At 41.0% G+C, this 14,372-nt stretch overlaps 1 protein-coding gene across 1 annotated transcript in view; it reads right to left on the bottom strand.

The window, feature by feature from the left end:
* The window catches only part of LOC140463619 (cGMP-dependent protein kinase 1-like), a 721,017-nt gene that overhangs the window by 536,403 nt on the left and 170,242 nt on the right, over positions 1 to 14,372 (bottom strand).

Genomic DNA, 14,372 nt, shown 5'->3' with positions numbered 1-14,372 from the left:
TTGTGGGATCTTGCAGTGTACAAATTGGCAGCACCATTTCTGTATCATGACTATGACTATGGGCAGAATCATACAGGGCCTGAACAATGTGGGCTATGGTGACATAATCAAATGGGAATTCCAGCCAGGCCTCTCTCAACACTGGGAGCTTCTCGTGACATCGTTCATGCTTTTAACAAGTGATGTGGCAAGTTTCTCATTCAGCAGCAGTTTCGGCAGATATTTGCTTGTTAAACGCTTTATTGATAGCCCAACTTGCCTCATTAATACTCATCTTCGTAAAGGCATCAAAAAAGCTGCTTACTGATGTTGGTCAGGACCAAACAGCACCAAATGCACTCACCTCGCAGCCATAGAAATTAGAATTTGATGGTTGCCAGTCCCTCACAACCCTCTTGGCACCTCTCCAATTCGCTTGCAGGACACTCAGGAAGCACAGACTTACATTGTAGGGCACACCGAGCATTGTAAGGCTGCTGCAAGGACACTCTGTGCACAGGGACAGGTACCCAGCTCATAGATTGGACCAGGCTGCATCACGGGGTCACTCCCTTAGTCCTTGCTCACTTACATGTCTTTATGCTCTCACCATAAATACCACGCCAGGCTTGTTAGTGTTTAGATTTTTTTTAGATTAGATTACTTACAGCGTGGAAATAGGCCCTTCGGCCCAACAAGTCCACACCGATGCTCTGATGAGCAACCCACCCAGACCCATTCTCCTACATTTACCCCTTCACCTAACACTACGGGCAATTTAGCATGGCCAATTCACCTCACCTGCACATCTTTGGACTGTGGGAGGAAACCAGAACACCCAGAGGAAACCCACGCAGACACAGGGAGAATGTGCAAACTCCACACAGACAGTTGCCCGAGGTGGGAATTGAACCCGGGTCTCTGGCGCTGTGAGGCACTGTGCCACCGTGCTGCCCACAATGTGTTGGTGCTTCACCCAGAGCCGCATTGAAGTGCTCCTATGTGCAGATGCACAGGCAGCTGCTTACCCCATTGGTCAGGAGGGGTCAGTGTGCGGGGAGAGACACTTGAGATACGGTCCACTGAGACATCAATCTAACTCCAACAACCTGTGCCAGCTGCCAAATACTGCACATTTATTCAAACAAACAAACATGTCAGAAAGTATGTGGACAAGTCATCCTCAGTCCAGTTAAGGGAGACCACTGTTGGTCAGGGGATTCTGGTATTGTTAGTCTGGGGCACAGTCTACACACAGTCCAGGGACTTGCCCACAGGCAGTCATCAGCTTGGGCTGCTCACAGGCAGAGGATCTGTTCGACTGCAGTGTGAGGCGTGGACATTGGTCACTCATCTCGGGCCAGCAGCAACAGTCAGGGGAATGGCATGGCATCTGTCGGGAGCTGCGATGATGGTGATTGGGGACTGCACCAGGTCCAAGATCACAGCACAGCCTTTTCGCTGTAATATTTTAGTCACTCAGCTGACGCAGTATCTTCACAAAATTGATGCAGATGCTGCAACCCAGGCAACAAGGCTGCTGGAGATCTGCTTCCACATCTTGGAGCAGTGTTGGGAGACGGAGGGGTGGGGGGTGTCTCCACCACCATCTGGATAGAGTATGCAACACTCTGTCTAATTAAAGCAGACATTGTGAGAGATGCCTCTGGTCTCTGGACAGAGCAGCCACAAGAACCGAGGCAGTCTCCCAAGGAGAAGAATGACACCACTGGGGAGAAGGAAGCTTTCCTTGTGGATGGCAGAGGTCAGCTGCAGTGGGCCTTACAAAGCAGACAGGAGCTGACCAACACCTGATTCCAATAGATACGAAGTTCATCACGGACTGTCAAAGTCAAGATCCCAACATTTGGTTTGCATTGTGAGTGCGAACTGCAGCTTTTTGTGTTCCCTCTTTCTGGCTGACAATAAAAGCTTTTGTTCAGAGATGTCTGATCACTTGGCTATCCTTAACTTTCCACAATGAAGCATGTGGGTGACCAGTGGGGAAACAGAACTAGGAATTCTGAGAAGATCTTCAGACAGGATATGTCTAAGCACGGATAAACTGTCCTGATGATTAAATGGTGGCTTGCGCAAGAGAATAAGGTAGTGTGTATTATTTGAGGAAGTGCCCACCATGTGCCCTGAACAGCCTGGCTTCAGTGACGGCTGTGCCATTCCAGCCAGTGAGGAGCAACACGGGATTGACAACACTCATCCAGGTGCACAGCCCCCTCTGAAAAGATGGCACAGAGGCCGGGCATGCTGATCTTTCAGCAGATAAACACAGAGTGGCGAGTCATTCTGGGAACAGTGCATGGTAAGATGGGAATATAATCAGATGTCAGGGGCGGGCAAGGTAAGTGGTTAAGTGCATTAAGGTTAGGTGCATTAGTGAGAGGGAAAAGGGACTGTGTGGTTTACTCTTCGGAGGGTCGGTGTGGCCTTGTTGGGCCGAAGGGCCTGTTTCCACACTGTAGGGAATCTAATCGAATCTGAAATGAGGCTCATTTTGTAAGATATGGCAAGAAAACCCATAAAGCCTTGCAGCAGGAGTCCCTCCAAAAATCTGATGCAACTCAAACATTGCCAATAAAGAAAATATATAAGGTTCTATCCTTCTAAAGCAATTCACTGGATGTCAATTTGGAAATGTCCTGAGGCAGTGAAAGGTGATTTATAAATGGGAGTCTTCATTCAATGTGAAAGTTGTCATGTTAAAATACTTCACATTATAAATAATATGCAGACAGAAAAAAAGGTAACTCTGTACAAACAAGTATACTCTTGTTATGTATTATCCAGCAATAACATTACACGAGTGACAGTGAGAGAAAAGGCAAGAAGTGGTTGCTAGTATAATAGAGAATAAGGTCTGTAATGTTGGGGTCAGCTACAGAGTGCACAGGTTTGAATGTCATTAAAAGGGAAAAGAATGGAGACATAACAAAATGAAAGAAAAGCAAATTCCATTACAGAAGGTACTCTTTTTGACTTGTACAACAGTAGAACTAAGATTAGAGCAGCTCAGCTCTATGCAGAACACCATACAAATTCACCAGGACCCATCCAGCTCCTGTAACACATAGATATTAGAGACTGACACTCCAGTGCTGTATTCTTCATTAATCTTCCTAAATTTTTAAATTATTTTTCTCCAGGAAGAAAATCTGCCAGGAGGTTCAATATAAAGAGTAATAGCCCGAGAAGGAATTCAACAAGCACACCAAGATATTGGGAGACAAAACAATGGGAGCCGAGTGGAGAATTGACAAGTACCCCATGGTATCGGAGTTAAAAATCACACAACACCAGGTTATAATCCAATAGGTTTAATTGGAAGCACTAGCTTTCGGAGCGCGCGCCTTCATCACAACCACCTGATGAAGGAGCAGCGCTCCAAAAGCTAGTGCTTCCAATTAAACTAGTTGGACTGTAACCTGGTGTTGTGTGATTTTTAACTTTGTACACCCCAGTCCAACACCGGCATCTCCAAATCATGGTACCTGAGGTGGGAGAGAAAAGAACGGAGTGAATAGAAAGCAGGAGAATTCCTATCATCAACATAAAGGAGGGAGCGGCAGAAGCCAAAATAAGCACTCTCTTAAATGGCAATAGTAAAGCAGACCTCACTGTTAATGAGTCTAACTTTCAATTCCAGGTTTTATGAATTGAATTTAAACTTTGTCAGTTGCTATGGTGGAATTTGAACTTATGTTCCCAGAGTATTAGCCTGGACCTCTGATTATTAGTCAAGTGACATAACCACTACGCCATCATCTCCACTTCATAACCACTTTACCAGCTAACCCTGGGCAGACTTGGGGAGCTACTCTCTGATGAAGTAAAAAGAAGCTTGGAGCATCTATTACAAACTTCACTGTATTAAAAAGCCTTATTGATAAAAGCCCCTTCAAAGAAATGTTAATCCCTTCAAGCATTTAATCCCTTATAAAATCATCATTTGTGTTTGCATCCCCTCATTAAAGAGTCTCAGAGTTGTCAATCAAATTGTGAATTTATATCATCGCCACCTGCCCATCTCATGGTAATGACAGATTTTAGAAGAAATCAGTAAGTTATAATATGATAATGACAGTTCTCAACTTCTTTCAATAAGCCTCTATTTTACAAGCATGGGTCAATGGACACTATTTTCTTCAAATTTTAAAGAATCAAAGAATTAACTAACTTGACAACACTCCAGATCTTGTCCTCCTTTTATACTACTCATGTCTACTCTTAAAAAGCTGGAAATTGACATAACGTGAAAAAAAATGAGTCCGTTGCCCTCCTGGGCTCAGATTTCCTCTGTGTGTGAATGATATTCTACTTCCTTTCCCCTGTTGAATCTGTCACAAATGGGGGCAGGACCTCTAGGTCCTGTTTCCATTTGGATAAACTACAGTCTCCATGAAGCCACCAAAGTCCAGGCCAGCACCTTTATAAGCAGAAAGTGCAGCTAACTGTTCTTTTGCAATCAAGTGTTAAAACCTGTACATGGGTCCCGATCTCTGTGACAAACAGGTCGAATTGCTTGTTGCCCGGGAAATTTATTATGTTGTCACATGGGTTTCCTGCCAGTCGGATTTCAAAGGAAGCCACATTCTCCCTTCCAAATGCTCCAAATTTACCTCAAATTATAGGAGGCAGTTTAAAACATGACTTTGTTATCAAGTCCAGAAGTCATAGCACAGCATGAATACAAAATTGGCTGCATGGCAGAAAACAGACAGTAATGGTGCTTGTTTTGGCTTCTGCTGCTCCTTCCTTTACGTTGATTACAGGACTTCTGTCTTCTATTCACTCTGTTCTTTTCTTTCCCACCTCTGATGCCTTGGCATACTTGAGAGTGTGGTGCTGGAAAAGTACAGCAGGTCAGGCAGCATCCGAGGAGCAGGAGTATCGACGTTTCGGGCAAAAGCCTTTCATCAGGAACGGCTTTTGCCTTGGTATACTTGTCTATTCTCAATGTTAACAATGGAACTCCCCAGGAATCAGACTAAGTGCTATTACTTTTCTTAATATCTATTGACAACCTAGAGTGCACAGGACACAACCTCAAAATTTGCAGATGGAACATAACGGGGAAGTACAACAAACTGTGAGAAAGGTACTGATAGACATCGAGAGAAGAGGGAACCTGCGGAATGGGCAGGCACATGGAAAATTAAGTTTGCAGGCAAATGAAGTGTTATGCAGGAAGGCAAGAGAGGCAAGACAAAACATAAAGGTACAAGCATAAACTAGAGTGCAGGGACAGAGTAACCTAGGGGTATATATGTACAAATTGTTGAAGGTGACATAATAAGTTGGGAAATTAGTTAGAAAGACCTCCAAGCCCTAGGCTTTATAAATTGAAGCATCAAGTACAACAGCAAGGAAGTTAAGACCTTCTACAAAATATTGATTCACCTCATTAATTTTGCCTAATTCTGGATACAACACTTTGGGGAAGGACGTGAAGATTTTGTTTGAGAGAATGGTCCCACAGAAGAATGACTTCAGTTATAAGGAAAGATTGCAGAAACTATGGTTATTCTCCTTAAAGAGAAAGTTGAGGAGAGATTTGTTAAAATTGAGGGTGTGGACAGTGTAGGTATAGAAAAACTTGTCACCTTTGAAGGTTCAACAAGCAGAAGACACCAGTTAAAGCCAAAGGTGACTTGAGGAAATACATATTTACAACATGAGAGAATAAGAAGTGGACAGCACTCTCCTGAGTGTGTGGTCAGAGATGTTTCAGGTGCAAATTTCAAAAGGGTATTAGAGAAGCTGCACAGAAAATAGTTGCAGGGCTTCTGGAAAAGGGCATATGTGTGGAACTTGCTCAGTTGACCTCATTGACAGCCAGCTCAGACATGATGAACTGAGTGGTTGCTTCTGTAATACTCCCACCCACATTCAGTCTTAATTGTTGCACAAGGTAATAATACATGCCCTCAATGATTAAACTTCAGTAAGTTTGAACTTTATTTATCCTATGTTTTAATTTATCCATGCTATCTTTTGAATTTATAGCAAACTTTACAATGGAATGGGGACAGTTCAATGGCTCTGTGGTTAGCACTGCTGCCTCATAGCACCAGGGACCCAGGTTCAATTCCAGCCTCAAGCAACTGTGTGTGGAGTTTGCACATTCTCTGCGTGGGTTACCACAGGGTGTTCCACTTTCCTCCCACATTCCAAAGATGTACACGTTAGGTGGATTGGCCATGGGAAATTGCCCATAGTTCCAGGGAAGTGCATGCTAGATGGATTAGCCATGGGAAATGCAGGGTTACAGGGGTGGGGTAGCAGAGTACGTCTGGGTGGGTTGGTTTTCGGAGGGTCAGTGTAGACTCAACAGACCTGTTAGCCTGCTTCCATACTGTAGGGATTCTACAAATCTCAATTAAATTGACTTTTCATTTTTATTGATGGTCACAATTCCAAATAGAAATAAATCACAGCAGAAACATAGGAAGGCATTGACAGGAGAAGAGGTGTCAGAACACTTGAGTCAGAAGTTGAAGAAAACCCAACAACATAAAGCATGAGAAAACACCTGGGCATGAAAGAAAAGACTAGAACAGTAAAGCTGATAGCTGATAAATGTCACGACTGAGGGATTGTCAGCAGTGCCCTCTCTGGATGCTCTACTAGAAATTGAGCAAACTCTTTCAAAAGAAACTAGAAGCAGTAGAAGGCCATTCAGCCCTTCAAACCTGGTCTGTCAAAGTAAATTTTCATCTTGTACGGTTGTCTGGCTTTAATATAATGAATTAACTAAGACAGTTAACAGTTCCTGTTCCATCTGCATGACTCTGTTACCATGCACCATCACCACTCATTCACATTCTCACTGGCCATGTTTAGTGTGTCCATTTACAACCTAGCAGAACAACTCCAGAACAAATTTGGAAGATGCCAATAAAAGTTTTCAATTCTATTCATTCAAGTCATTGTCTGCTTTCAAACCTGCTTTATGCTTAATAATCTAAAATTTTTGCAGAAAGATTCATATTTTGAAAAAAATCTGCTGGAAAAACATAATATTAACATTAATCCTCTTCCACAATTCCATCTACCCTGCTAACAAAACCGAGCAAACACCTCATCTTATTTATAATTAAGATAAAGTTGGCAAGAAATTGGATGCAAAATTAAGCATTTATTATTTAAATTGTTAGGCCATGATAGCAGAACTTGATTGTTAACTTACCGCGGCAAGAGTATTTTGATGTCACTTTAAATCAAAAATTATGGGGTTTTTTTTGGAAGTTAACTAATGGGCAAGTGTCTGAACTTGCATTATTCCAAAGGTGAAAAAAACCTTATAATTGCGTTTTGCAGCATTCCCATTCGATATTGCATTAAGTTGTGTGTAGACATAAAGTCTGTCATCTAATCTAGATTAATATGGATTTCTAATAACTGATAGGGGAAAGGTGGCCAGTATGTAGCAAAGTATTTCTGACAGCAGTAACATTTTAATGAATGCTCTAACAATATTGCAACTATCGACATTCGGCTTATTCCTTCAACAGCATTTCCCAAGAGTCCCACTGATCAAGATGTTATGCAAAGTACGGAGAGATGTCAGCTACTGTGCATCTCATTTATTTCCAATTTGTGTTTATTTTCATTTTTACAGCTGGCTATGACTGCTGTTTGGCTATTTTCCAGTAGGTCAGTTCCTTCTGTATGTAATCTGTTCCTTTCATTACTCAATACTTGCTTGTCCTAAACCCCTCTTGTAGCTAACGTTCAGCTTAGTTCATTATATACAGGTCACGGTTATTCAGTTATCTGAGGACTGGTCCATGAAGCTCTACAGACAACAGACCAATTGGCTCAGTCAGTTCCTGGTGGTATTTATCCTCCAAGTGGACTGTAGGTATGTTCCCTGCTCTGCTTACATACCCATTTAATTAAAAAAACTTTTCATTCCCCTTTTTTTCCCAACAACACATCTGACCCTGTCCTGAAAGTTGGCACAGTTACCATTTCAGTGAGTCACCCCCTTATTGCAAAAGCCTATGCAAGATAATTTTGCCTGTTCTCTGCCCTAACGTACATTTATCGTGTATCTATATTCATGTGGTCAAGGCTCCTGTGTTGTTGGTTGCAGTTTATTTCCAGCCATGGTGTTCCATCCCTTCGTAAATTGAAACATCCTCCTCAATTCTAATTAAAAAGGTTACCGTTTGAGGCCAATACCACCACTAGATGGAGCAACATGCACTCATGCATAAAATTGCAATGTTGCTTTGGATTTGATGTACAACTAACTCCAATACCATTCAGAATGAAAGGAAATCCAGTCAAAGGGAGTGAATGGTCATTCTTGATGAGACTCGTAAAGAAAAATTATCTGTTCAGTATCAGCCTCGATGGCTATGGGCTTCCACATATATTAAAAACACTTGCATCTGATGTGCAGCATCATCGGGTTTCAGAAACAACAAAAAATTATATTTGACCATGTATTAGAGAATTCATTATTTCTAATTATGGTCTGAAATGACAAAATTGCTATTTTAAAATCCAAGGATGGTTGGAGGATTGTGGCATTGTTTAAAAGCATGTGATTTGATACTGGCTGTAAATACTGTGTACAGCGCTGTTGGTTCAAGCAGTAATTGAAATTTAGTTTCCAGAAGAACTGGAACTGAAGGTTTGGGTATCAGTGAAGTTTTGGTTGATGACTAGTTGTGGATTGGTTTATGGATTAATAACCAGGTAATAATGAAAAAGACCTTCTGCCTCCCAACAAATATGCAATTGTTTCCCAGATTGCTCAGCATCTTGGAGCTGTGAACATGATACAGAGACGCTTTTGGACTAAAAAGTGTTCACTGCTCCAAAATGCAAAGTCTTCTGTTAGTTATGAGAAAGAGGAACCTGGTAGATCTGCATTGCTTTCACATCTCTCCCTGCCTGGTTCTAGACTTTCTATGACACAGTGTCCAACTATAGGTATTCATAAAGACTGCTCTAGTTTTACCATTTTAGACCAGCCCTCTTGGTGGCTAATTCAGAGAGTTCTTCTACAAAATAAATCTGTCCCCCTTGAGAGTTCAATCTGTGTTGGAGCTGTTCTGGCTCCTTACCAAGTACATCACGAAAGAACTCATATTGTGAGCACAACATGAGCAAGTCACTGCCTAGAAATCAGTGGAAGGCAGCACAGGCTTCTAATGTTATCAATGTTTGACAGCTGAAATCCACAGGAAAATGTTTCTAATCCTCTTCACTTGCTCTTTTGCTAGGGTTTAAAATAATAAATCTGCTACATATCCTATTGAAACCAACAGTGCAGTGAACTGCATTGGTTATGGAGACTGGAGACTGAAAGAGAATTTGGAATATCCCAAATACTCCAAGAGAACCGGCAAGCATTGAGGGGAATGACAGCCTGAACACACACTGCGACAATTTGCTTTATTCCTTCACCTCTGTGTTAGACACCTATTATCGAATGCATTGGGTTGTGGTACTGAAGGAAGTCCATCACTGAAGTATAAAAACTAATTCAAGTCATTCTTGATTGATTACCATCCATGCCCCTGCTGTGAGATTGTCCTCCCAAATCAATCATCTAATAGACAATGGCCCACAGTTGCCTGAGAAAGCAACCCACTGCACATTATGAGAAACATGCCCACACTGCCAGTCAGTTACTTGCAGAATGGTTAATTTAACATACCTTCAAATTCAGAGCAGATTTCGCCAACTCCCCCCTTGAGCCCGCTCCTACATTAAAAAAGGTCATGGCTGATTTGACTGTAACCTCAAATCTGCATTCCTACCTCACCCTGACTATCTATGTCTTCCTTCAAAATATTCAAGAACTGTTTCCACTGTCTTTTCAGGAAGAGGTTTTCAAAAGGTCATAATCCTCTGACACAATCTTCTTGCATTTCTAAACTCAATTCACCTGCCAGGCCCTCTCAGAATCTTGCATTTTTCAGTAACATCACCATTCTAAACTCTTAAGAAGTAACAGCCTTACCTGTTTAGCCATTCTTGGTAAGTCAACCCTTCATCTGGAGAATTAGCCTAGTGATTTTCTTTTGAATAGCTTCCAAACAGAATGGTGGAGTAATTAAGATTAGGAGTGCTCAAGAAGCCAGAATGAGAACAGAGAGTGAGAAAGATAGAAAACAGCCAGGTAGGCCTTCCAGCACTTTCAGCCAACTCCACATTCAATATGATCATGGCTGATCATCCAACTCAATTCCCCTATCCTTTCTCCCCACACCCTTTAATCCTTTAGCCCCATGAACTATATCTGAATCATTCTTGAGAACATTCAATGTTTTGACCTCAACAGCTTTCTATAGCAGGGAATTTCACAGGCTCACCACTCTCTCAGTGACAATTTCCCCTCAGCTTAGGCCTAAATGGCCGAGCAAATATCCTGTGATGCTTGGCTCTCACAGGGTCATAAACTAAAGGAGAGTATATGGACAAAATAGGAATGATGATTTTAAAACTGCAAACCACATATCTGTGGTGATGAATAAACAAAACATATGGAACTTGAGTACATCACTTAGCTTCATAATGCACTTTAGACAGCAGACCGGCTTATGGTAAATTGGAATTTTATGATAAAATCATTGAGTCGTACAATTTCAGATAAACCAAAAAGAAGAGATTAATGGAAGAATTTAGTTTCTCTCTCTATTTACTTTTTAAACCATGTCCCTTTTCACAACCACTTAGTGAGGACTATATTTTTATTAAGCTATTTTATCAACAAACAGTTGGCACGGATGAATTGGGCCAAAGGGCCTGTTTCCATGCTGTATACCTCTATGATTGACTGAAACACTCACAGTACAGTTGAATCAATTTTGTTTTGCACTGGACATTCTTAATGCCTCAATGATGGACAGGAAGGTGTACTTTCCACAGAAGCATCCCGCATGGCATATTGGGTGTATTGCTTCACCTTAACATCGAACATTGGTTCTACAAAAAATTAGCTTCTTGTTTCTATCTTCAGTTGCCCACTTTAGTGAGAAGCCTTCTACCACATGCTTGCAAACATTCTGTAGGTGTAAACACAGTCTCCAAAATTTCAACAAAACCGAATACCTCATGTTACTCTGATAGACGAGCCAAATACATTTAAATGCCAGGGACTAAGAATTCCTTGCTGTTAGACTGTTGTTGTTGGCACATCATTCCACTTACTCCCATTAATATCAAACACTTACTTGCATACATGACATAAGTAAGGTTGCAGAGCACATTGGAGTGAGATTTAAATGTCTAACTAGCAACGTCAGAACAACAGCATGCCATTCAGTCCCTTGAGCCTGTTCTGCCATTCAAAGAGATCATGGTTGATCTTAACCTTAACTTCAAATACCTGCCTTTAGCCCATATTCTTCAACACCTTTGTTTTTTTTAAGCAATCTTAGTTAACTTGGGGTTTATTGGCAGTGGGTGGCTGAGTGGGGAGGTAATAGGGTGGGTCTTGGAGGATGATAATATTGCAGGGCAGAGCCAGTGAGGTGAGGAGAAAGTGGTATGATAGCACCAGCTTTGTTAATAATTATGCCGTGACAGAGTTTGTGACACTGTGGTTGTATCAAAGATATTTTAAGATTAGCATTTACTCAGGCCACATACTTGTGGAGACTTGAGGGTGTGATGATCCAGTAGAATCGGAGAATACAGAGGAAGAAAGACATAGGGTCCATATATGAAACTGGGCCCAACAGATACACAATAAATCAGTTTCCTCTCTCTCTACACAACTGTCAAGTATTAGCATTGTACAATCTTTTTCAAAATCAGTAAAATATATCAGGTGCAAAGGTTTTGTAACTGATTTTCATGTTGGCATCTGACATGTCAACACTGAAGTGCAGATGGACCTTTAATCTCCACATTATTTTTCCTTAAGGAGGACTGCTCAATTCAAAAACTGACTGAAGATGTCAGCTCAGTAACTGTTTCCCAGAATCCTATGTGGGCCCATGGAATATCTCATCTGCACAGAGACATGGAATCTTCAAATGGAAAGGAGATGCTAGCTAACTCATAACTTTAAGAGAAGCCAATAAATACCGCAGCATTGCTGGTAAAGAAAGGAAAATTCCAGCTGTCAAAAGAAACCAGGACAAAAGGATTACAATTAACCTGCAAAATCTTGAAACTTGAAATCCATCATCCAACTGCCAACATCATTACTACTAATACAATCAATTGCTATAATATTCAACTATTTACACATTGCGAACAACTCAAAGACCAAACCATTTTTTAAAAACCTTTTTGTACTAATTTCTTATTCTTTATCTGTATCTATGTGTAGTGCATTCTTATTTGTTTGCATATCAAGTAACAAGCAAACTCACTCTTGTTAACTCAAGAAACCCTGCTTATTATAGCTCTTTTTAGAATAAATTCATTTGGAGAAAGGTATACATAAAGGAAGGGATACAGTTTTTTTTTCAAATTGACCTTGCTGCAACTACCCAAGAGACGGAGAATAAATAAAGCAAGGAATCATCTCATTCCCCCTTAGCTGGGAGCCCAGTGAGTTGGGGATCCAATGTGAAGCCACAACAAATTGGGGATCATTGCCCAGGGACTGGTCATTGCAAAACTTTCCATTTTGGGCACAAACAGGGTGTAAAGCATTGCCAGAATGAATTACCACTGCAGCTTAGGGCCATAAATTATAGTTACAATTTTAAACATTATTTTCTTACTTTTCCATTTTTTTCCCTCTCTTAATCCAATCTTTATTTCCTTATCTTTATTTCACATGTATATCTGACTATCGAACAGACCTCTCAAATATTAATTCTGATTTCTCTCTCTGCACCTTCTCTGCAGCTGTAACACTGTATTCTGCACTCTGTTCTGCCACCCTAGTGCACTTCATATTGTACAATCAGCATATAAAGCACGCAAAACAACACTTTTCACTGTATCTCAGTACATATGACAATAATAAAATCAAACTCAAATATAAGTTGACCTGTTTAATATATTATCTTATCCCTAATTTGCTTTGCTTATCTATTTTAACGTCATCATGTATTGTGATGGTTTCATTGTTCACTGAGGTCCCAAATCCTCATTAGCGCACCATTCCAATGTTAGTTCACACTTACAGAAATTTGCAATGACAAAACAATTTGAACACAAGGGTGAACAAGAACAGCCAAATCATGGTGTTCAACACAAGAAGTCTAATTACAATATATTCCTAACAATTCAGCATGGATAGGAAGAGTGTGTTTCTGTGCTACATGACTCTATGAGTGAACATATTATACTGTACACACTTATGGTTTATGAGGCTACTTCAGACAATTTTAACAAATCAATATTTAGTGTGCACTAGGGATTACATGTAGACTGAAGACATAAGATTTCAGTAACTGTAGCACAAAGGACAAAGGATAATAACCCTTGCCACCTCCACTTAAAAATCCCATCAATATTAGTTCATTTTTCCATAGGTCCCGTCAATAGGCACCTGAAGCCTAGAAAACACTATCCCTGAGGTGGATTAGAAGTACCAGTAGAAACAGTAATGAGGACTGATGTGATCAGGAGTAGGAATAGTTTTGTTGATCCTCTCATTATCCTTCATAAGAACTCTGAAACTCATAAGCTCCACGAATCTGCAGCACTCCAGATATAACCAATTATTTCTGCAGTCCTTTTATCTGGGCTTAACATTTAGCTGCGGAACAGCACGCTAGACTCTTATGTTCTTGGTAATTACACTGCTGGCAATCAACAGGGAATTAATTCCTTGGGCTGAATCTTAACTCCCAACAATAAATGGACTAGGGTCATGCCAGAGGTTAAAGTGAAAAGAATCGGGAGCAGGAATCGAACACTCCTTTAACTCACCCACTTCCAGTTTTAATGAAGACAGGATAAAGAGCAGACCACTTTGGTCACAGGTGATTGGCAGACAATTTGAATATTATAATGAGTTTGTATGCCATTTGTTATTCTACACATTAAACTTAAAAGTAGAGTGTGCTCTGCCCTGTCTCCTTTCAACATTGACAGGATAGGGACAATCCAAGGTTAGATACAGATTAAAGCTCCCTCTATGCCTAGTCCATGTCAGCTTGGTTTTCGGTCCTTAAAATGGCAAGACAAGGATTATTGAGGTACAAGACATCAGAGCACCGCTTGGGAGTTAGGTGGAGCAGTGCTTCCCCAAAGCTCAAAAAACATATCTCCCCAACCACCCCTTCGACCCGACTCACTAATATTTCCTCAACTATCAATCTGCGAGCACTGATAGAGCCCCTTCCCACTGTGATCCAGGTTAACCACACCATCAACCAAACTTCCCTTCTTGATCAGTGTTGTCCAATCTCACCTGGTTTCTATGACCGAGCTCCCAGGAAAACCAT

Source organism: Chiloscyllium punctatum, chromosome 38 (assembly GCF_047496795.1).
Source record: "Chiloscyllium punctatum isolate Juve2018m chromosome 38, sChiPun1.3, whole genome shotgun sequence".
Taxonomy (NCBI): domain Eukaryota; kingdom Metazoa; phylum Chordata; class Chondrichthyes; order Orectolobiformes; family Hemiscylliidae; genus Chiloscyllium; species Chiloscyllium punctatum.
The sequence above is the reverse complement of the archived record's forward strand: the minus strand, read 5'-3'. Positions and strand labels throughout refer to the sequence as shown.